This window comes from Carlito syrichta, unplaced genomic scaffold, assembly GCF_000164805.1.
Source record: "Carlito syrichta isolate Samal-C Ts95f unplaced genomic scaffold, Tarsius_syrichta-2.0.1 Scaffold304708, whole genome shotgun sequence".
Classification (NCBI taxonomy): domain Eukaryota; kingdom Metazoa; phylum Chordata; class Mammalia; order Primates; family Tarsiidae; genus Carlito; species Carlito syrichta.
Window position 1 is genome coordinate 215,493 of NW_007248804.1, and position 22,511 is coordinate 238,003.

At 41.1% G+C, this 22,511-nt stretch overlaps 1 protein-coding gene and 1 pseudogene across 1 annotated transcript in view; both read left to right on the plus strand.

Moving 5' to 3' along the window:
• CSNK1G1 (casein kinase 1 gamma 1) overlaps nt 1-22,511 on the plus strand; it is a 165,813-nt gene that overhangs the window by 86,314 nt on the left and 56,988 nt on the right. The gene's annotated exons all lie outside the window — the stretch shown is intronic.
• On the plus strand, nt 95-346 carry LOC110595850 (annotated as a pseudogene).

Genomic DNA, 22,511 nt, shown 5'->3' on the forward strand with positions numbered 1-22,511 from the left:
AAAAAAAAAAAAAAAAAAAAGGGTAGAGTGGAGACTGGCCTGGCCAGCGGGTTTGTTCTTCTCTTCCTTTGCACCACTGGTCTCTGCCACAGCCATGTTCCACCACATCCTTGTTCAGACCAAGAAACACCTGAACTTAATCCTCTTCTTTGTATTTATTGGAGCTGGAGGTCCTGGAGCCGCACTAAAGTATCTCATGTGTCTGGCAGTGTTCAATCCAGATGTTAGTTGGAACAGAAAGAATAACCCAGAGCCCTGAAATAAACTGGGTCCCAATGATCAATACAAGCTCTATTCAGTGAATGCAGATTACAGCAAGCTGAAGAAAGAAGGTCCAGAGTTTTAAATGAAATGTTTTACTATAAAACATTATTCATTAGAATGAAGGTCTTCTAGAAGCCTTCCACACAATTTTCTACTCAACCAGGAAATACTTCTCTAAATGCATGAAATCGTGTTGATGTATTATGTTGGGGATTCCACTGATTAATAATTAATACCTGAAATTTGATGTGTCACTCTTTATTGCTGAAAATATGCTCTGAACTTCATAACTAGGGTATAGGAAATAAACTATTGGAATTTCTTGACCAAAAAAAAAGAAGGTAGAAGCTGGGCCTGGTGGTGTGGGCCTATAATCATAGCTATTTAGGAGGATTGCTTTAGGGCAGTTAAAGACCAGCGGACAACATAGCAACACTCTGTCTCCCCCTCCCCGCCCCCCCCACCAAAAAGAGTTGAGAGCTCTCTTTACTAATATGAAAAGATGTCACAATAGGTTTTTAAGTGAAAACATTTACAAAAATAATATAGCATAGTCATATTTGTGTGTAAGAAATACATATATAATACTGATATGTCTGCATCAACATAGGAAATAATCTGAACGGTTGAATAAAAATGTATTAATGATCATCTTTGAAGTGTATCATTGGGAATATGAAACAAAGGCACTTGTAAGTTTTCGCTTTAATCTTTTGATATTTTCATTTTTTGCTCTAAACATGTTCTTTTGCTTTTGTTTTTGTGTATTTGAGTAGGAGTCTCACTCTGTCACCCAGGCTGGAGTGCAGTGGCACACCCACAACCACCACAGCCTTGACCTGCTGGGCTCAGGTGATCCTTCCACCTCAGCCTTCCAAGTAGCTGGAACTACAGGCGTGTGCCACCATGCCCAGCTAATTTAAAAAATTTTTTTTATTGTAGAGATGAAGCCTTGCCAAGTTGTCTGGCTGGTCTTGAACCCCTGCACTCAGGCAGTTCTCTCATCTTTGCCTCCCAAAGTGCTGGGATTACAGGCCTGAGCCACTGTGCCCAGCAACCTGTATTATTTTTATAATACTAGTTTTTTTAAAAAACAGTCCAAGCAACCTGCTCCTGTCCCTGTGTATCCTGAGCCATGCGTAAACAGTATTAGGCACAAGTTCTACAAATGATAATAAAGTGGTGCAATATCTTGTTTCCTTTCTTTCTAAACACCTTCTTGTAGGAAGAATAAAAGCAAATCGTGAACTGGAATGAGATATCTCATGCAGTAGCATTTCCTATCTCTGTGAAGGAGGAAGTGTTGAAGCAGAAGTTGAACAGTTTTACATGTGAAGGAGATTTATGCACAGCATAGAAAGTTAGAATATATGACTTTTTAACAAGCTATTTGAAGATTTGATAAGAAACTCTTGAAGGACACATGTTCTTTGTTGGTTATGTTTCTTTTTTTTTTTAGTTGGAGTCTCATTCTGTCATTCAGGCTGGAGGGCAGCAGTGGCAGGCTCCCGGCCACCACAGCCTTGACCTGCTGGGCTCAGGCGATCCTTCTGCCTCAACCTTCCAAGTAGCTGAAACTACAGGGACACGCCACCATACCCAGCTAATTTTTTGATTTAGTGTAGAGATGAGGTCTCGCCAAGTTGCCCAAGTTGGTCTTGAACCCGTGGGCTCAGGCAATCCTCTCACCTCGGCCTCCCAAAGTGTTGGGATTATAGGCATGAGCCACCGAACCCAGCAGTTATGTTTCTTTTTATTTATTTATCTATTTTATTTATTTATTTATTTTTGAGTTGGAGTCTCACTCTGTCACCCAGCCTGCTTTCCTTTTCAGGTGTATTTTCTGTAGATTGTTCTGAGTACATATGATTAGAAGTCAGGAACTTAAAGATTAACACACTCACGATTGGCAAATTTTTCATTTTCCTAATGCTGAGAGCAGGTGAAAATAAAAAAAATCTGAAGCTGGTTGCTGCAAACTTAAGTTGTTAAGCACAAGTAAAATGGTCTTTTCTAAATTGTCACCTTCTTCACAATACAGCTGAAAGTTGCAGACATATCCAGGATTTGCCTCAGATACCACTCTGACTAGCATTCCATACTTTGTATTTTTATTCAGATTATAAACTGAATATATATATTATATATATATTTCATTTACATTGCATCACTGTCTGTCTCACTATCACTAATAAGTTCACTGGACTCACCTTCGACCTTGGAAATCTCATCAGCATATATTTCTTTATTTTCCATAATTATGGTAAATTTTTTTGTTTTTTTTTTTGAGTTGTAGTCTCACTCTGTTGCCCAGACTGGAGTGCAGTGGCCGCTCCCAGCCACCGCAGCTTCGACCTGCTGGGCTCCGGTGATCCTTCTGCCTCAGCCTTCCAAGTAGCTGGAATTGCAGGCATGTGCTACCACGCCCAGCTGATTTTTTTGATTTATTGTAGAGATGAGGTCTCACTGCCCAGGCGGGTCTCGAACCCACAGGCTCAGGCAATCCACTCACCTCAACCTCCCAAAGGTACGGGATTACAGGCCGGGCCTCCGAGCCCGGTTTTGGTAAATTGTTTTTAATGTTGAAGTATGAAAGCCCTAAAATATCAAAATACAAGTTTATAACACTAATCTCAACAAAATAATGAACAACTGGCAATCTTTACCAACTATGTAAATCAATAACATCATTGCACAGTGAATAGTAGATAATTATTTCAGTTAGCTTTCTCCTTGCCTTATTATTCATTTTCAAGCAAAATAGTATAACACATACATATGACAACATTGCAACATTCGGAAACAGAATTTGGAATGACATAAATTGACATCAACGATTGCAAATTAGTTAACTGGATTCCCCGAAACTTGCTTGCCCTCCTAGTAGCTTCGTTATTTGTTTGTCAGTGGGCCAGCTTGCTTCACCTGGAAGAATAGCCCTGTTTAATCATGGCAATGAAAGACTGTAAGCTTTGCAGCCAACAGATGAAAACATCCTGTGAGTTGTGACCATTTTTCTGATTTTCTTCAATCCTCGGTGTTATGTTAATTATATTATAGTCCCTGTGTTCACGTCCCACACTTACAGGAAAGTTTTTATGTTTCCTTGTGCCCTTAGGGTTCTTTACTTAGAAACTTATATACATTGACAATGTAAAAAATTCCCAGCTCACAACTTTTTAAATCCAGTGTAGCTCCCACTTTTGTTATTTTATTTTGATGAGATTGTTTTAATCCTAGCAGCCAGGAAACAAGACTTGGTGGATGCCAGTTTTTAGACATAGGTAAGCAAGATTCAGTGGACTAAGTAGATCCACACTAGGAGAGTGACACTATTAGAATGGAGATCCCTAGCTAGATAGGGGATGGCCACAGGATAAGAACCTGGTATATGCTTGATATTTGAATAAAAGATGAACAAGCCAGAACCAAGCATGCAGCACAAGTGGGAGGAGGAAGGGAGGGAGAGGAATGAGTTAATGAGCAGGGATAAATGAAAGAGTACTAGGGATTGGGAGGGAAGACCACTGGCAAGAAAGTAGAACTCTAGCCGGGCTCGGTGGCTCAGCCTGTAATTCTGTGCCTTTGGGAGACTGAGGTGAGTGGATTGCCTGATCCCGCGGGTTCGAGACCCACCTGGGCAGGTGAGACCTCATCTCTACAATAAATCAAAAAAATTAACTGGGCGTGGTAGCGTACACCTGTAGTTCCAGGTTCCAGCTACTTGGAAGGCTGAGGTGGAAGGATCGCCGGAGCCCAGCAGGTCGAGGCTGCGGTGGCCGGGAGTGGCCACTACACTCCAGTCTGGATGACAGTGAGACTCCAACTCAAAAAAAAAAAAGAAAGTAGAACTCTAGATATAGAATTGAGAATGCAAGTAGATGAAATATGGAGGACGTTTCTGATGCAGCCTGAAGCTAAAAAATAGCCTTTATTCCTGTTCTCAGAATTAAGCTCCCTGTTCTTAGGAGCAATGGCTTTGAACTACTAGAGTAGGTAAGAGTAAATTTCTACCACTTCACTGGGCATGTGAAAAAGCCTAATTGTGATAGAAGCAGAAACTACAAAGATCTCCTTGCTTCTGGAGCCTTTTTAATTCTGAGTGATCCTAAAGGAGTGGGAGAACTCAACTTGCTCTTGTTAAACACTTACAACCTGCAACCCGCCTGGGAAAAACTTTAAAGGACTCTAGGAGTAAATTCTATAGTATAACTGATTTGGGCTCCCATGTCCTTGCTTTCTGGCAGCTACTCTGATCTGCTAGTGTTTATTCTATGTTGGCTTTGTGGTAAAAGAGAAAGGATTTCTCAAGTAAAGAAATGACAACAACATCCTTTTGAAACTTCACAAATGCAACAAAGCCAAGATAAAATCTAATTGGGCTGAGAAAAGTGAACTTGTTAAATACCTAGTAGGCATCAGTTTTAAAATTGATACATAATGATATATGTATAGGTTGATTATATGTGATATTTTGATAAACGCATACAAATGTGTAGTGATCAAATCAGAGTAGTTAGGCTAGCTATCCCCTCAAACAATTATCATTTCTTTGTGTAGAAAACATTTCAAATCTTGATTAGCTATTTAGAAATAAGCAATAAATTATTATTACTGTTTTTGTAGTAGTTGTTGTTATCATTATTTTGAGCCAGATTCTCACTTTGTCGCCCAAGCTGGAGTATAGTAACAATGGCTCACAGCAGCCTCAAACTTCTAAGCTCAGGTAATCCTTCCACCTCAGCCTCCCTAGTAGCTGGGACTACAGGTGTGTGCCACTACACCCAGCTGATTTTTTATAGAGATGAGGTCTCACTATGTTGCATAGGCTGGTTTCGGACTGCTAGGATCAAGCAATCCTCTCACCTCCCAGAGTGCTGGGATTAAAGGCATGAGCCACTGTGCCTAACCTTGAAATAATACCATAAATTATTGTTACCCATAATCACCCTACCATGCTATCAAGTACTAGAAGTTATTCCTTCTGTCTTACTGTATTTTTGTACCCATTAATCAACATCTCTTCATCTCTTCTACCTCCAACCCTTCCCAGCCTCTGGTAACCATCATTCTGCTCTCTACCTCCATGAGATCAACTTTTTTAGCTCCCACATAACAGTAAGAACATGTTATATTTGTCTTTCCGTGTCTGGTTTATTTCACGTAACATAATGACCTCTAGTTCCATCTGTGTTGCTGCAATAAACGTGATTTCATTCTTTTTATTGCTGAATAGTATTGAGTTGTGTATATACTACCGCATACTCTTTATCCATTCATCCATTAATGGACACTTCAGTTGATTCGGTATCTTGGCTCTTATGAGTAGTGCTGCAGTAAACATGGGCATGTAGATATGTCTTCAATATATTAATGTCCTTTCTTTTGGATATAAACCCAGTAGTGGGATTCCTGGTAGTTTTGCACTTAAATTTTTGTTTTTGTTTTTTTGAGTTGGAGTCTCACTCCATTGCCTAGGCTGGAGTGCAGTGGCACTGTCATGGCCATCCCAGTGTCGATCTGCTGGGCTCAGGCAATCCTTCTGCCTCAGCCTTCCAAGTAGCCGGAACTATAGGCACACGCTACCATGCCTGGCTAATTTTTTTATTTATTGTAGAGATGATGTCTTGCCAAGTTGCCCAGGCTGGTCTCAAACCCATGGGCTCAGGCAGTCTCCTCATCTTGGCTTCCCAAAGTGCTGAGATTATAGGCTAGAGCCCCCGTACCTGGCCTGTTTTTGTTTTTGAGTGAGGGTCTCACTCTGTCACCTGGACTTGGAGTACAGTGGCATAATTACAGGTCATCACAGCCTTGACCTCCTAGGCTCGGGGGTCCTTCCATCTCACTCAGCCTCTTGAGTAGCTGGGACTACAGGCATGTACCACCACACCTGGCTAATTAAAAAATTTTTTTGTACTGACAAGGTCTTGCTATGCTTCCTAGTCTGTTCTCTAACTCTTGTGCTCAACCATTCCTCCTTCATCAACCTCTCAAAATGCTGGGAATAAACGCATGAGCCACCGCGCCCAGCCTATTTTTAGTTTTTCTAATGTACTAATACTTCATACTGTTTTGTTTTTGTTTTTGTTTTTGTTTTTGAGTTGGAGTCGACCTGCTGGGCTCCGGCGATCCTTCCGCCTCAGCCTTCTGAGTAGCTGGAATTACAGGCATGCACTACCACGCCCGGCTGATTTTTGATTTATTGTAGAGATGAGGTCTCGCTGCCCAGGCGGGTCTCGAACCCGTGGGCTCAGGCAGTCCACTCAACTCAGCCTCCCAAAGGTGCGGGATTACAGGCTGAGCCACCGAGCCCAGCTCATACTGTTTTTCTAATGTACTAATTTACATTATCACCAACAGTGTACTTGCACTTTTGGGTAACCCCATACTCACCAGCATCTGTTATTTTTGTCATATGATAATAGCTGTTTAATTTGGGTAAGGTGATATCTATTGTGATTTTTATTTGTATTTTCCTGATGATCAGTATTGTTAAGCATTTTTCATATGCCTGTTGGCTATTTGTATGTCTTACGAGAAATATCTGTTCAGATCATTGGCCCATTTTCTCATCAGAGTTTTTGTTTTGTTTTGTTTAAGAGACAGGGTCTTGCTCAGTTGCCCAGACTGGAGTACAGTGGTGTTCAGCTAAACTTTCTGGAGGGGCTTTCATAGACAAAGACTTTAATCTGCAGTTGGGTCTTCATGTTCTATTTGGGAAGGGTGCGATGACTGTTTGTCCAGTTGGATGCAGTGGTATAGTCTCTGTGAAATTTCTCAGTGTTAAATGTCAGCAATAACCACAGGTGCCTTAGGCTGTAGACTTTTTTGGTAATGGTGGTAGTAAGTTGTTAATGTTCTTGGTGGCAAAGGCTTTTGGGTTTCTTCTATTCTCATTTTTCCACAATAGGAAGATTTAACTGAAGGGCTTCCTCTTGATGTGAGGTCTGACATGGCCTGCCAGCAACTGCTGCAATACTGGGTTCTAGGTGCAGGTGCTCAGAGTGGCTATGGACTCAGGATTCTAGACTCAGTGTCTCCCAAATCTCTGTGATCCCTGAATCTTGGAGTGCAGATTTGCTCTCTATGGCAGGGTTGGATGTAGACTGCCCATAGCACCAGGATATGTGACAGTACCATCTAGCAGATTTAGTCCAGGGAGTCAGGCTGTGGCTGTGATTTTACCACTGGAGGGCTGGGCATAGCCCTGGCCCAGTTCCAGCGAAGAAGGTGTTTTCCTTTTGGTTTGAGCTTAGGGAACAGAGTACGGCTTGAATTCGGGAGCCTGGGTCAATAGTTAGTCTAGTAGGAACTTTATGTGGCTGTTTCATTTTCCCCCTTTTGTTGGTGAGTGGGCCAATACTGTGGAAGTATTTTTACAAAGGGAAAATCTTCTGACTCAATAATGATAATAAATATTGAGCACCTGTTGTATATTAGGCTTGGCATATCCACCATCAAAATATAGCCCTCAAGCAACTCTACAAAGTCATTTTTTCCCTTATTTTTGAGCACAGGAACTTTAATAACTTACCTAGGGTTACACAGTAGGCAAACCTAAATTGAAACTTGTTTTTCTCATATTTTTGTACAGATTTTTTTTTTGTTTACATGTATACATGGCTCCCAGCAGATGTCTGGAGCCATCCACACTTACCCCTTACCTTGTTTTAAAATAGTGGTGGAAAATAGTTGTAAAAGCTTTTAATTGGGACAAAAGTTGAAAACTTTTTTCAGTAAAATAGTAGAATTTCCTGTTTCACATGGTGCCTCCAAATTTTGTGACTTAGAAGGCCAACTTTCTTAGCGTCAAAACCTTTTATGGCCGTGGACTTTTTTAGGTTCTGAAACTTTTTGTTCCAATATTTTAATCATTTCCATTGAATTCATTTGTCATGTATACATCTGAGAAGCTCAGAGCTCCTGTATGCAGACTATTTTCACCCTATGAAACCTTTATGCTATAGGTAAAGTGTTAATAGAGCTGATCAGGCTTTGCAGTTTTGGAGTTCTTTGGAGAGAATGGTTTTATATGCCTTCAAAAAGACAAGAGGTGCTGGTTGATACCAAAAAGGGAACTTTGAGTTTAGGCAGTTAAATTTAATAGGAATATGGTTCTGATTCAACAGAGGAATAGATCTGAGAAGTCATGAGAAAGTGTGATATTGATAAAACCCTCTTATAATGTTGTGAGCTTCCTCAGGAACACATTAGAAGCAAGCTGAACAAATACAGGAAACAGTACATAGGAATTCAAGAATATGAACTGCTGAAGATATACTAGAAAAATGAGAATTTTACTTAAAGTAGAAATGACTCTTTTAACAAAGAGTAACATGGATTAACAAAGAGCACAAGAGTAACATGCCTCAACTTAGTTATCTTTTAGGAGTGCGTCAGGAATTTAGAAGAAAGCTTTTAGTCTTCATTTGGGCAGGAAGTTTACATAACAAGGGAAGAAAAAATGGAGATCTCTCTGCCACAGGTATTATAGAGGGGGGAGATATATATTACTAAATTCAGGAAAAAGTTATCTTTTTTTTCCTTTTTATATGTGCAAATGTTAGAGGTACATGTGCAATGTTGTTACATGTGTAGATTGCATATTGGTCAAGTCAGCTTCTAAGGTATTCATCACCCAGATAACATACTTTGTAGCCATTTATCGCTTTCTTCCTCCCCCCTCCAACCCCTTCACCCTTCTGAGTCTCCATTACCTAACATTCCACTCTCAAATGTAAATGTGAACACATTTTTTAGCAGCCACTTATGATTGAGAACATACAATTATTTGTCTTTCTCTCTGGCTTATGTCACTTAAGTTCCATCCATGTTGCTGCATATAAAAGGATTTCATTATTATTTATGGCTAAAAAGTATCCAATTGTGTGTGTGTGTGTGTGTGTGTGTGTGTGGTTTGTATGTGTGTGTGTGTGTACCACATTTTAAAAAATTCATTAATCCATTGATGGTCTCTTAGGTTGATTCGATGTCTTTGCCATTGTGAATAGTGCTGCAAAAAAACATAGTGCAGGTTTTTTAATATATGTGTTGATTTATTTTCTTTTGGGTAGGTACCCAGTAGTGGAATTACTAGATCAAAAGGTAGTTCGTGTGTGTGTGTGTGTGTGTGTGTGTGTTGGAGTCTCACTCTGTCGTCCAGGCTGGAGGGCAGTGGCACGCTCACAGTCACCGCAGTTTCCACCTGCTGGGCTCAGGCAATCATTCTGCCTCATCCTTCCAAGTAGCTGGAACTACAGGCCCGCGCTACCACGCCTGCTAATTTTTGTGATTTATTGTAGAGATAAGGTCTCTCCAAGTTGCCCAGGCTGATCTCGAACTCCTGGTCTCAGGCAATCCTCTCATCTCGGCCTCCCAAAGTGCTGGGATTACAGGCTTGAGCCACTGCACCTGGCCCATTTTACTAATTTTTGTGAAAGACTTTGAATATTTTCAGTACCATCTTAACTGTTTACCTCTGTTTTCTATCTGTAAGTTTTGTATGGGCAGAATCTGTGTCTTATTTTCCTCTTCCCTCTCTAAAGTGTCTCGTATAGTTTCTGGCACATACTGAGCATTTACAAAATGATGGGGGGTTTTTTTGTGTTTTTTTTTGAGTTGGAGTCTCACTCATTTGCCTAGACTGGAGTGCAGTGGCCACTCCCGGCCACTGCAGCCTCGACCTGCTGGGCTCCGGCAATCCTTCCACCTCAGCCTTCCAAGTAGCTGGAACTACAGGCGCGCGCTACCACACCTGGCTAATTTTTTTGATTTATTGTAGAGATGAGGTCTCGCCAAGTTGCCCAGGCGGGTCTCGAACCCACGGGCTCAGGCAATTCACTCACCTCGGCCTCCCAAAGTGCGGGATTACAGGCTGAACCACCGAGCCCGGCAAAAATGATGATTTAAGAGGAAGTAGATGAGCAGTTATGTGTGTCTTATTCAATACTGTTTTGAATGCAAAGAATAGAATCTATTCAAATTAGCTTAAATTCTAAAGGAGAATTTACTGGAAGACCACAGGGATGTGTCATGGAACTAAAGAAGGAGTTATATAGGCCTCACTAGGGATTAGAACAACACAGTTGGAAATCCTCTAGAGACCAGTACAAGTATTCCTGGTCCTTGGCTTTCTGTCCAACTCTTTCTGTCTCCTTTTGCTCAGGACTGTAAAATCTCTTGCCTCAACTTTTGTTGACCTGCATAATTTTCTCCATATGACCAGCCTTCTCTGCTTCTCCTTACACTCAATGGGAAAAGGCCTTCCGCCCACATAGCTGCTCTCAACATAAGCACCAGCAGAGGTTGACTGGAGCCCCTGTGTCACAATTGCAAGTTTCTAAGAAAGAAACTAGCTAACCCAGCTTGGGTAACTTTCCAGTCCTAATTTAAGTTGCTTACTTGGGGGTACAGAATCACATAGACCATACCACTTAAGAGGGAGCAGATTCTCTGAGATAAGGGCTTATGTACTAGGAGAAAGTAGTTGACAGCGTGGCAAGAAAATGGTGCACTCACAGACCATGCTTGCTAAATAGCAAGCCACTTTGCTCTGACGTGCTAACACCTTGAGCTTCCAAAGTAGGGAGTAGAGCCTGAGCACAACTATGTGGTGCTCTGGCACAGGACAGTGAGCACTGCCAGGAAAATGAACGGCCCCTCTCACAATGAGTTGTACTCACCAACTCCTGTAGAAAAAAATTATCTTAGGAAAAACTGCTTTGGCCTCTATTAAGAGAGGCAGCCCATCTCATACTATGAGGAAGTCTGGAATGATGAGTTGAAATTTAAAGCCACATCTGCCAAACTTTCACCCCCTAAGGACCTGTTTCCTTTCTGTGTGAGTGGCCTATTTGAAATAAGTAAATGTTAGAGCAATAGCAGAAGCTTCATATTAAAAATTAAAAGTAATGGTCCTGTCCATCAGGTAAAGGGTGGGGGAGGGTGTTGGAAAACATCTGAACCTTTGAATAGACTTTGCAGAAGGAGCAGCACTAATGTCACAATTGTTCCTCTTAGAAAGTAGAACCTACATATAAAAGTGTGCTTGATTTGTTGAGTCAGAACCTGATATTGGTATCTGAAATACAGCTCTACCTTATATATAGAACAAACTTCAGAAAAGTGTGTTGTGTTCATCTTTTCCTTTGTGAGATGAAGAGGAAAGAGGAGGGAGAAAGATATTCCAATCCACGTACATTGTCAGGAAACATTTTTAAAGGATATCTAAATGCTTCTGTAGTTCAATCTGTGGCTAATGCTTAATTTTGTGAAGAAAAATATAGAAAGGGTTCGTTTAGTAGGCTTGGAAAGGTGGAATTCACATACTTAGTACTAGTAATTGCTAGTCTTTAATGTAATCAAATAACGATACTATGAATTTTCACCTATTCTTCCAAAGGGGAAACATCATTAACTAACATATATTAATTATAGCTAACTAGCTATACTAGTTCACTTCTGTGCTCCCCCCCCAACCCCCCTCCAAAATCTGATATTTCTGGCACTCCACACTTCTGGACCAGGATAAATTCCTGGTTGTGCATCCTTTGTGTGCATTTTCCATAGTTTAAAGCTCTTATATTATGACTAACAATGCATTCCACTGTATAGTGAAATATAAGCAGAAGAAGTTCATATGTAATGCTGTAAGAGACTTGCTTATCTGTTAGAGCCCTTCTCAGCTCCTTAAAACTCTTGAATAGCTCTAAATCACATGAGGTACAGAGAGTAATGGCCTTAAAATTACATTTATAAAATTTTAGAGAATCTGTCCTTCTCCCTCCTGCAAAAGAAAACCATTTCTGTTTTACACATATTGGACTGGTAATTTCTCTACTGCAAATAGAGTGTTGTGAGTTTATTATAGAAATTGTTTGGCCTTCCTACACCTCACAGGAACACAGAGTACTAGCACCTTTTCAGTGCATTGTTTTACAAAATGTAGACCTGCTAGAGTATTTGCTCAGTGTGATGGCAACAATTGTTACTTGAGTTTTGCCTTCTTTTAAGGGACTTCATGAGAAATAGAAGATAAGGTCCCAAGCTGGGTGCAGTGGCTCTCGCCTATAATCCCAACACTTTGGGAGGCAGAGGCGAGAGGATAGCCTGAGCCCACAGGTTTGAGACCAGCCTGGGCAACTTGGCAAGACCTCGTCTCTACAATAAATACATTTTAAAAATTGGCTTGAACCTGTGGTTGCAGCTACTTGGAAGGCTGAGGCAGAAGGATCCTCTGAGCCCAGCAGTTCAAGGCTTCACTCCAGCCCGGGCGACAGAGTGACTTCGACTCAAAAAAAAAGGTCCCAGAAATATACCCATATAACTCATATGTAAATAGATAGGGCTGAAGAGTTGTGATTGGTTCCAGGAAATTGGTATACTGCTTGTGCAGGCAGAGATTTAGAAAAGGTCGGACACTGAAGCCTTTCAATGGGAGCTTGCTTATAAATAGACACAGCCTTCAAGGTTATGATGTGATTCTCTCCCTTTCATTCTAGGTCATATTTGACTGTTTTGTCTTTATGCACATCTCTTACTGCGCAACTGCAGGTTTCTCTTCCTTCTACATCCTTACAGCCATTCTTCAGGCATTGAGTAGGGCTTTCAGTGCCTGCCCTTAGAGAATGCTTGTTTAAGGAGGTCAAAAACAGGGGAAGTCTCAGTCCAAGATAAGGATTGGAATAAACTCAGCAACCATCAAAGGACTGACCACAGCCTTTAGTCATTACTCTGTCTAGCTCCTAGTATGTCAAGGTTAATAATTAGAAGGGAGGTAACATTTATTAGTATCCCTAAAGCTATGGAGTACTGTGGAATACAAGAGATGAGTCATTGCGGTTAATTATTCCTGAGGGTTATGAGAAGGCAGAACTATGTATCTGTTGTCTTCTATTAAAACTTAACTAGTTCCTTTCCAATGTCTGTCAGTGTCAGTGGTAAGAAAATGTTTTCCTTAGGTTCCAGTAACAGACTACATACATAAAGATAGATAACTCCTTGCACCTAATATCAAAACAGTAATCCAGTTACTAGCTAAGCCTTTTTGTAGAGTGTGACTTATTTATAAGCATGCCTCAAACAAAAACCAAAAAAGTTCAATTTTAACACTTGTGACCAATTATATTGTCATTTTTTCTTTCTACAAAAATAATTTATATTCCACCCACTAAGAGTTTGTTAGCTCTATGTGGCTCTGCATTCTTGTGCTTTCAGCAGTGCAAAATACACTTTTAACTTTTTTTTGCATTTTCCTCATTTTTTTGTCTTTTGAGTCAGTCTCTCTCTGCCGCCCAGGCTAGAATGCAGTGGCAAGCTCACAGCCACCGCAGCCTTGACCTGGTGGGCTCAGGTGATCCTTCTGCCTCAGCCTTCCAAGTAACTGGAACTGTAGGCACATGCCACCACGCCCGGCTAATTTTTTGATTTATTGTAGAGATGAGGTCTTGCCAAGTTGCCCAGGCTGGTCTTGAAGCTTCAGGCTCAGGCAGTCCTCTCACCTTGACCTCCCAAAATATTGGGATTATAGGTGTGAGGCTCCAGATTAGCAGAATCAGCATTTCCAAAGAGTTCAGTGGAAGGAGAGAGTTACAGGCTGGAGAAAGCCTTCTGGTTGGGGTCAGAATGCTAAAAATAGAACCTCTTTTCTGCTCCATTTGTGTACATAAGGCAGCCTTACTTATATCTTTCATAACTCCTTTCAGAGCTGTACCACTAGCCAAGTGCCTTGAGCATCTGAAATGTGACTAATCTGAATGTGCTATAAATATAATATACACATAGAATTGCAAAGATTTCTAAAAACTTTTACTCCCCCCAAAAGTTAAAATGTAACTTTCTTTCTTTCTTTCTTTCTTTCTTTCTTTCTTTCTTTCTTTCTTTCTTTCTTTCTTTCTTTCTTTCTTTTCTTTCTTTCTTTTCTTTCTTTTCTTTCTTTCTTTTCTTTCTTTCTTGTCTCTCTCTGTCACCCTGGCCACCACAGCCTCAACCTCCTGGGCTCAGGCGATCCTTCCGCCTCAGCCTTCCAAGTAGTTGGAGCTACAGGCACAGGCCACCACGCCTGGCTAATTTTTTGATTTATTGTAGAGATGGGGGTCTCACCAAGTTGCCCAGGCTGGTCTTGGACACATGGGCTCAGGCAATCCTCTCACCTTGGCTTCCCAAAGTTCTGGGATTATAGCCGTGAGTCACCATGCCTGACCTAAAATATAACTTTACAATTGATTACATGTTGAAGTGATGATAATTTGGATATAAGTTAATTAAAATATATTATGATTGTTGTTTTTTATTTATTTATTTATTTATTTATTTTTGAGTTGGAGTTTCGCTTCGTCACCCAGACTGGAGTGCAGTAGCACGCTCACAGCCACCCTAGCATCGACCTGTTAGGCTCAGGGAGGTGATCCTTCCGCCTCAACCTTCCAAGTAGCTGGAACTACTGGTGTGCACTACCATGCCCTACTAATCTTATTTATTTATTTATTTATTTATTTATTGTAGAGACAAGGTCTTGCCAAGTTGCCCGGGCTGGTCTCAAACCCACGGGCTCAGGCAATCCACTCACCTCAGCCTCCCAAAGTGCTGGAATTACAGGCTGAACCATTGATCCTGGCTAAAATATATTATTGAGGTTAATTTTACCTGTTTTTACTTTTTAAATGTGGCTTCTAGAAAATTTTTAATTCACAGCACTCATTAGTAGCTCATATTATATATCTGTTAGTGCTACTGTAATGTAATAGTGTGTTCTTGGTGTATACTTAAAGAAAATGCTTCCTGTGAAAATATTATTAAAGATGTATATGCTAAATAGAAAGAAAAATATAAGAGGAAAACAAAAACAACAAAAAAGATGTATGTGCTAACGCAATATGGGTATATAATATCTGATAAAGCCCTTCTTTTTTTCTTTTTTTTTAACCTTTTTATTTACTCAGACATCTCTACCCATTCAATTCCACTAATAACCTCTGCCATAATTTTTCCAATTGGTCGTTCAAAATTGAAAGAAACTCCAGGTGAGAGCAAAATATTCTTAGTTTTTCTAATTTCACAGAGATATTAGCTTGGTCTTGCTTCTGTGCTTTTAGCTACCTATATGCTTACTGCTCCCTCAGCAGGCAAGATGACACTCTCCCTACTACAGCCTAGTCAGTTCTTAGCCGTCCTTCAAGACTCAGCCAGTGATCCCTGCTCTGTGAAACCTTTCCCAACTCCTTCAGCCGAGGTCAGGTGTCCCTCTTGACTGCTTTCTCTGTTCTCACTTGTAGTGTTTGATGAATGGAAAAACTGACCATCAGATGTTTTGAGACTGAGTTTGAAACTAAAAGCAGGCCATTGTTTTGTTAAGCATTGGCCAAACCACATGTTTCCTAGCCTTTGCCTCCTCCCTGCCTTAAGGAGGTGAATCTCCTCCCCCTCTAATTTACTTTCTAAATAATCTATATTTTCCAATGGAAAAAGAAAAAAGAAACTAAAAGCAGGGACATTGCAACATATTCCTTAGACTAACTGAAGATCAGAAAGATAAATGAATCCACTATGTTTCCTTTCAAGTCTTCATGCTTCCTCAGTGACAGAAATTATAAAGTCATCTTGAATTTTCCATCAGGTCACATCTGTTCTGAATGGAGAGATATTTGGGTGATGGGTCAGATGAGAAAGGGGCACCAAGCTGCAGCATCTGTGCTGTTGACCGGTTGTTCTGTGGCAAGCTACTTAGCCTCTACTTCCCATTCAGAAAATGAGAGTAACACTTGGCATTTTACTTTCCCAGAGCTATTTTGATACTTAAGGAAGGGTATTATAATATTAAAAGACTTCAATAATAAGGGACATTCTGCCTCTGTGCTCTAATTATACTGTGTGCTTTAGTGGATTTTGTTTTATTTTTCCAATCAGGATACTCCTGGGAACAATTTATTAAATGAATCCACAGTTAATGAAAGCATATGTTTATCTGCTTTTTATACTTTCTGTATTAATTTAAATATATGTCAGTTTGCTTCTGAATTTCTAAATGATTGTGTTTAATTTATTAGGCTTCATTTGAAGTTGACTCCTTGATAGTTGCTTTTTTTCTTTTTTTTTGAGTTGGAGTCTCACTCTGTCTCCCAAACTGGAGTACAGTGGCACACTCCTGGCCACCACAGCCTCAACCTGCTGGGCTCCGGTGATCCTTCCGCCTCAGCCTTCCAAGTAGCTGGACCTACAGGCGTGCGCTACCACGCCCGGCTAATTTTTTGATTTATTATAGAAATGAGGTCTTGCCAAGTTGCCCAGGTCGGTCTCGAACCCGCGGGCTCAGGCATTCCACTCACCTCAGCCTCTCAAGGCGCAGGATTACAGGCTGAGCCACCGAGCCCGGCTGTTAGTTGCATTTTTTAAAAATACTACTAGTGTGCTAAATGATGAATCTGTCTGTGCTTTTATAGGGAAATATTCTTTTTCTTTATTATTTGAGTTATAATCGATCAACATTGTAATCAATATCTGGCAATTGTCCATTAGTTCAGTTAGCTTTCTTCAAAGTAATGTAACCCGGTAGTACTTACTACCACTCTGGATGACTATGAACTTAAGGCACAGATAGGCACGTGGAGTGCAGCAAAAGAGGCTGAGGCTTGGAGGTAGAAAGTGGAATTAAGGGTCCTGGCACTTGCTTTATGGTAGGACCTGAGCAAGTCACCTTAGGTCAATTATCTTACCTGTAAAATTAGAAACAGTGGTACCCATGTGTACTTGTTAGGAATAGGAGAAACTTGCCAACAGATTTTTGTGATGCTTTGAATGAAAGGTTATAATTGTAGTATTGAACAAATAATATGGGAGGCGGGATTCTCCTGACTTTGAAATATCAATGATAGTCTGAGTGCAATGGCTCATGCCTGTAATCCTAACACTTCAGGAGGCCAAGGCTGGAGGATTGCTTAAACCTTGGAGTTCAAGACAACATAGCAAGACTTCACCTCTATAAAAAACAAAAACAAAATTAAAAAATTAGCCCAGTGTAGTAGTGTGCACCTAGAGTCTCAGCTACTCAGAAGGCTAGGCAGAAAGATAGCTTGAGCCCAGAGGTCAAGGCTGCAGTGAGCCGTGATCATGCCACTTCACTCCAGCCTGGGCAACAGAGCAAGACTTCGACTCCAAAACAAAAAAACAAAAAATTAGCCAGGCATGATGGTGCACACCTGAAGTTCCAGCTACTTGGACGGCTGAGGCAGAAGGATTGCCTGAACCCAGCAGGTCAAGGCCACGGGAGTTATGAACATGCCACTGCACTCCAGCCTTGGCGACAGTGAGACTACACACACACATACACACAAATGTAGGGGACTCCCCAATACACTCTGTGACTAAGAGAGGGTATAAACTCTAGTCCTGGGGCTTTGGAAATAATGCATCAAAGCAGATTCTAAGAGCTTTTAAAAATACCCCCATTAACCTGGATCCTCAGGTAATGGGACTATAGTACTAATTGTTGAAAATAGACTCGGGACTGGAGTCAGACAGATCAGGAACCAAAGAGAATTTAGAACCCTATCAATTTGGCACTATAAACTAAAATGTTAAATATGCAAGCTCCTTGACTCAATATTTTCTCTTCAAGGAATTCATCTTCAAGATACATTGACATACATGCCCCAAAATGTAGGAACAAGGATTTTTTGCTGTATTGTATACATATTTATCTAGACACTTTTTTTGTTTTTTTGCAAAGGATAGAGGCCCAGTGTAAGCTTACTTGAAAGAGAGTAGGAGAGGAGAATTTCTTGGCTCACAGGACCAAGAAGTCAGAAATGTTCTCACCTCAGGCCATACTAATCGAGGACTAATACTGTCTTTAGTCCTCAGGTAGGTATGTGATATATTTGCCTCTCTTGTCTTGTCTTTTGTTTTTTGAGTTGGAGTCTCACTCTGTCACCCAGACCGGAGTGCAGTGGCCGCTCCTGGCCACCGCAGCCTCGACCTGCTGGGCTCCTGCGATCCTTCCGCCTCAGCCTTCCAAGTAGCTGGAACTACAGGCATGCGCTACCACGCCTGGCTGATTTTTTAATTTATTGTAGAGATGAGGTCTCGCTGCCCAGTCGGGTCTCGAACCCGCGGACTCAGGCAATCCATTCACCTCAGCCTCCCAAAGGCGTGGGATTACAGGCTGAGCCACCGAGCCCGGCTTTCTTGTCTTTTCTTAGCTGTGCTTTCTCTGTGTTAGCTTCATTCTCAAACAGGTTCTCCCGCCATGTGTTGTCCCTGGCAGGGAAAAAGAAAGAGAGTGCACTGCTCCATCTCTGTAGTTCCACAGAAGTCCTAGAGTTGACTCTTATTCTGTCATCATGGGTCAAGCAACCATCTTTTACCCAGTTCCCCAGAGCAGGCAGGCAGAGTATTCTGATTAATCTGGCTTGCATCACATCCTTGGGGTGGCAATAGGAAATTATTTGAACCCATTTTGACCACATGAAGTAAGATTAAGAAAATGGGGTACTTTCCACTATAAGTGTAAGGTTATCAGAAGAAGGAAAAGGGTGTAGACCTGGCAAAAGTAATAGCTATTCACTGTGATATCTTTTCCTAATAACAAATATGTGGAAATGACCTAAATGCCCTTCAGTAGAAGGAACAGTAAAGAGATGTAATGTATGGTGGAACACTATGTAACTATTAAAATGAATACAATAAGTCCATATATTGATGTTTTAAAATGTCCACTCTATAGTATTAAATTAAAAATGAAAGTTGCAAGACAGTGTTGGTAATAGTTTGCTTTTATGGTTGTGAGTCCTCTTTTTTTCATATACAGAGGGTGTCCAAAAATGTATACACATTTTCAGAAAGGAAAAGACTTAAAGTTATATACTGATAATAAAACATGTTTATAAGTCACATTTGACTTCTGCAATTTTAAGAGGTACTCAAATTGGTTACCATCAGCTTCCAGACACTTCTGATTATGCAAACTAAAAGTAATATATAGATAACATCTCTCTCTTTTTGTTTTTTTGAGTTGGAGTCTCACTCTGCCCAGGCTGGAATGTAGTGGCATGCTCACAGCCACTGCAGCCTCCACCTGCTGGGCTCAGGTGATCCTTCCACCTCAGCCTTCGAAGTAGCTGGAACTACAGGCACGTACCACCATGCCCGGCTAATTTTTTGATTTATTGTAGAGACGAGGTCTCGCCAAGTTGCCCAGGCTGATCCTGAACCCATGGGCTCAGACAATCCTGTCATCTTGGCCTCCCAAAGTGCTGGGATTATAGGTGTGAGCCACTGCACCTGGCTTAGATAACGTCACTTAAAATGTATATACATTTTTTCAGCACCGTGGTATATATGTAAAAAAATTTTTTTTTTTTTTTTTTGAGTCAGTGTCTCACTCTGTTACCCAGACTGGAGTGTAGTAGCTTGCACACAGCCACTGTGATCTGAACTGGTTGGGTTCAGGTGATCCTTCTGCTTCAATTGATACCTCTTGCCTCAGCCTTCCAAGGACTGGAACCACAGGCACATGCCACCACACCCAACTAGTTTCTTTATTTATTGTAGAGACAAGTTCTCACATTGTTTCCCAGGCTGGTCTCAAACCCCTGGGCTCAGGCAGTCTCCTCACCCCCACCTGCCAAAGTGCTGGGGTTACAGGCATGAGTCACCACGTCCAGCTTTTTTCCTTATGTGCGGCTTTTCCTTTGCTGTTATGTTTAGTTGTTTAAAATGGGTATAATTTTAAAAAGTTATGCCCAGGTGGCCCCTGTTTTAGAGTAGAGACTGGATTGACGAGGGTTGAGAATTGCAAGCAGATGAACATATGATAGGAAAGATGAAAAGACAGTATTCATGGAGCTGATTTAAAAATAATTGGTTGTTAAAAAATTAAAAGTAGACCAGGTATGGTGGTTCATGCCTGTAATCCCAGCACTTTGGGAAGCTGAGGCTGGAGGATTGCTTGAGCCCAGGAGTTCAAGACCAGCCTGAGCAACATAATGTGAACCAAAAGGATGGGTAGGATAGATCAAGCTGCCTGTAGTGCATAGTGGGGGAGTTTATATCCTGAAAGGGTGACAAAGAATTGCTGGAAAAAGTAAAATGTTAACCAAAAGGGCAGAACATGTGGTTTGGAAGAAGTGAGATGGAGGATAACTTTGACAGTCACACAAATGAAAAGAACATTAGAATCAAAGAATGTCGACAGCTTAGTGTAGGGAAGAAAACACTGAGTCTGGAGTTGAGAGATCTGGTTGTATTATTTGGGAACTCTGTTACCTAGGAAAGTATACACAGTATGTCTCAGGGTTTCTATTTCATGTGTAAAATGGATATTGGTACTTTCCCCCTTTTTTTCACAAGTTGACTGTGAGATTTAACTGAGGTAAGAAAGGACCATATGTGAAGAAAAGACCATATAATTCCAAGTTAGAACCAAAGTAAAGATTTGTCAGCCAGGCTCGGTGGCACAGCCTGTAATCCCGCGCCTTGGGAGGCTGAGGTGAGTGGATTGCCTGAACCCACGGGTTCGAGACCCGCCTGGGCAACTTGGCGAGACCTCATCTCTACAATAAATCAAAAATTAGCCAGGTGTGGTAGTGCGTGCCTGTAGTGCCAGCTACTTGAAAGGTTGAGATGGAAGGGTTGCCGGAGGCCAGCAGGTCGAGGCTGCGATGACCGGGAGTGGCCACTGTACTCCAGTCTGGGTGACAGAGTGAGACTCCAACTCAAAAAATAAAATAAAATAAAATAATAATAATCTCATGAAATTTAAGCAAGGCCAGAAAAAAATCAATGGTGTTAGCATTCCTTGCACATTTAATATTTACTTAAACTTGGTCAGTATGTGGATGTGTATTTTAGCATTTTGGGGAAAGCATCAGACATTTCAAATGGAAAACTCAAGTGCCATTGCATTGAGTTGTATTTATTCATTTACTCATTATTTATTTTACATGTATCTACTGTATGCTTGGACCAGTGCTAGGTGCTGACATACAAACATAATCAACACAATGGTAGTTGTTGCCTTCAAATAGACTTCTCTTAGTAGAAAAGACAGACACATGGACAAAGAAAGTGTAAGGGGAGAGAAGTGTAGGGGAGAATTTTCTTTTTTTGAGTGGGGTTTTGGAGTTTCACTCTTGTCGCCCAGGCTGGAGTGCAGTGGCATGCTCACGGCCACCACAACCTTGACCTGCTGGGCTTAGGCAATCCTTCTGCCTCAGCCTTCCAAGTGACTGGAACTACAGACACAAGCCACCATGCCTGGCTAGTTTTTGTGATTTATTGTAGAGACGAGGTCTCAACAAGTTGCCTAGGCTGGTCTCGAATCCTCGGGCTCAGGCAATCCTCTCACCTCAGCCTCCCAAAGAAAGGGATTGCTTTACTTTGGGTAACCTCATTTTTTCTTTCTCATTCCTTCTAAATACTTACTAGAACGTCTTTGACTTTTTAGTTATTGTTCAGGTATGTTTTAAGAAGAATCAGGCATCTTTTCCTAGCTTTTGAGATAATAGATATTCCATCTTTATACATTAATCACAGGAACCACAGTACTAAGAAATATGGAAAAATTTCAAAGACTGGGTTTTTTAATTCCATTAATTTACCAGCTGAGTAAAGGTAGTCTGTTAACTCAGCTGAGCATAGTCTTTTCAAAAAGAGAAAGACCTCAACCCACCCCCCAAATATACAACACACTTTTAAAAGTGTATGTCTTAGATACTTATCTACTACAGAAGAAATCTGTCCTAGCTTGAGCTCTTTTTACCCAGTTCTTTTGGATAAATAAAACTTCGAGCTTGCTTTAAGACTTAAGACCTTGGTAATTGTGTGTACGTAATAGAGAAACTGTAAAAACTCTATTTCTGTGGGTCAGAAATGTGATATTTTTCCTCTGCTCTTGCCTTTTCTTAACATCTCTTCCCCTACCAAACAAATTTGAACTCATGTTAACAGAGTATGTTTAGCAACATTCCAGTTCCCAAGAGACCTGTGAACAAGATGATTATAAAAGATTTTTCAGCCGGGCTTGGTGGCTCAGCCTGTAATCCCGTGCCTTTGGGAGGCTGAGGTGAGTGGATTGCCTGAGCCCACGGGTTCGAGACCCGCCTGGGCAACTTGGCGAGACCTCATCTCTACAATAAATCAAAAATTAGCCGGGCACGATAGTGCGCGCCTGTAGTTCCAGCTACTTGGAAGGCTGAGGCAGAAGGATGGCCAGAGCCCAGCAGGGCGAGGCTGCGGTGACCGGGAGCGGCCAC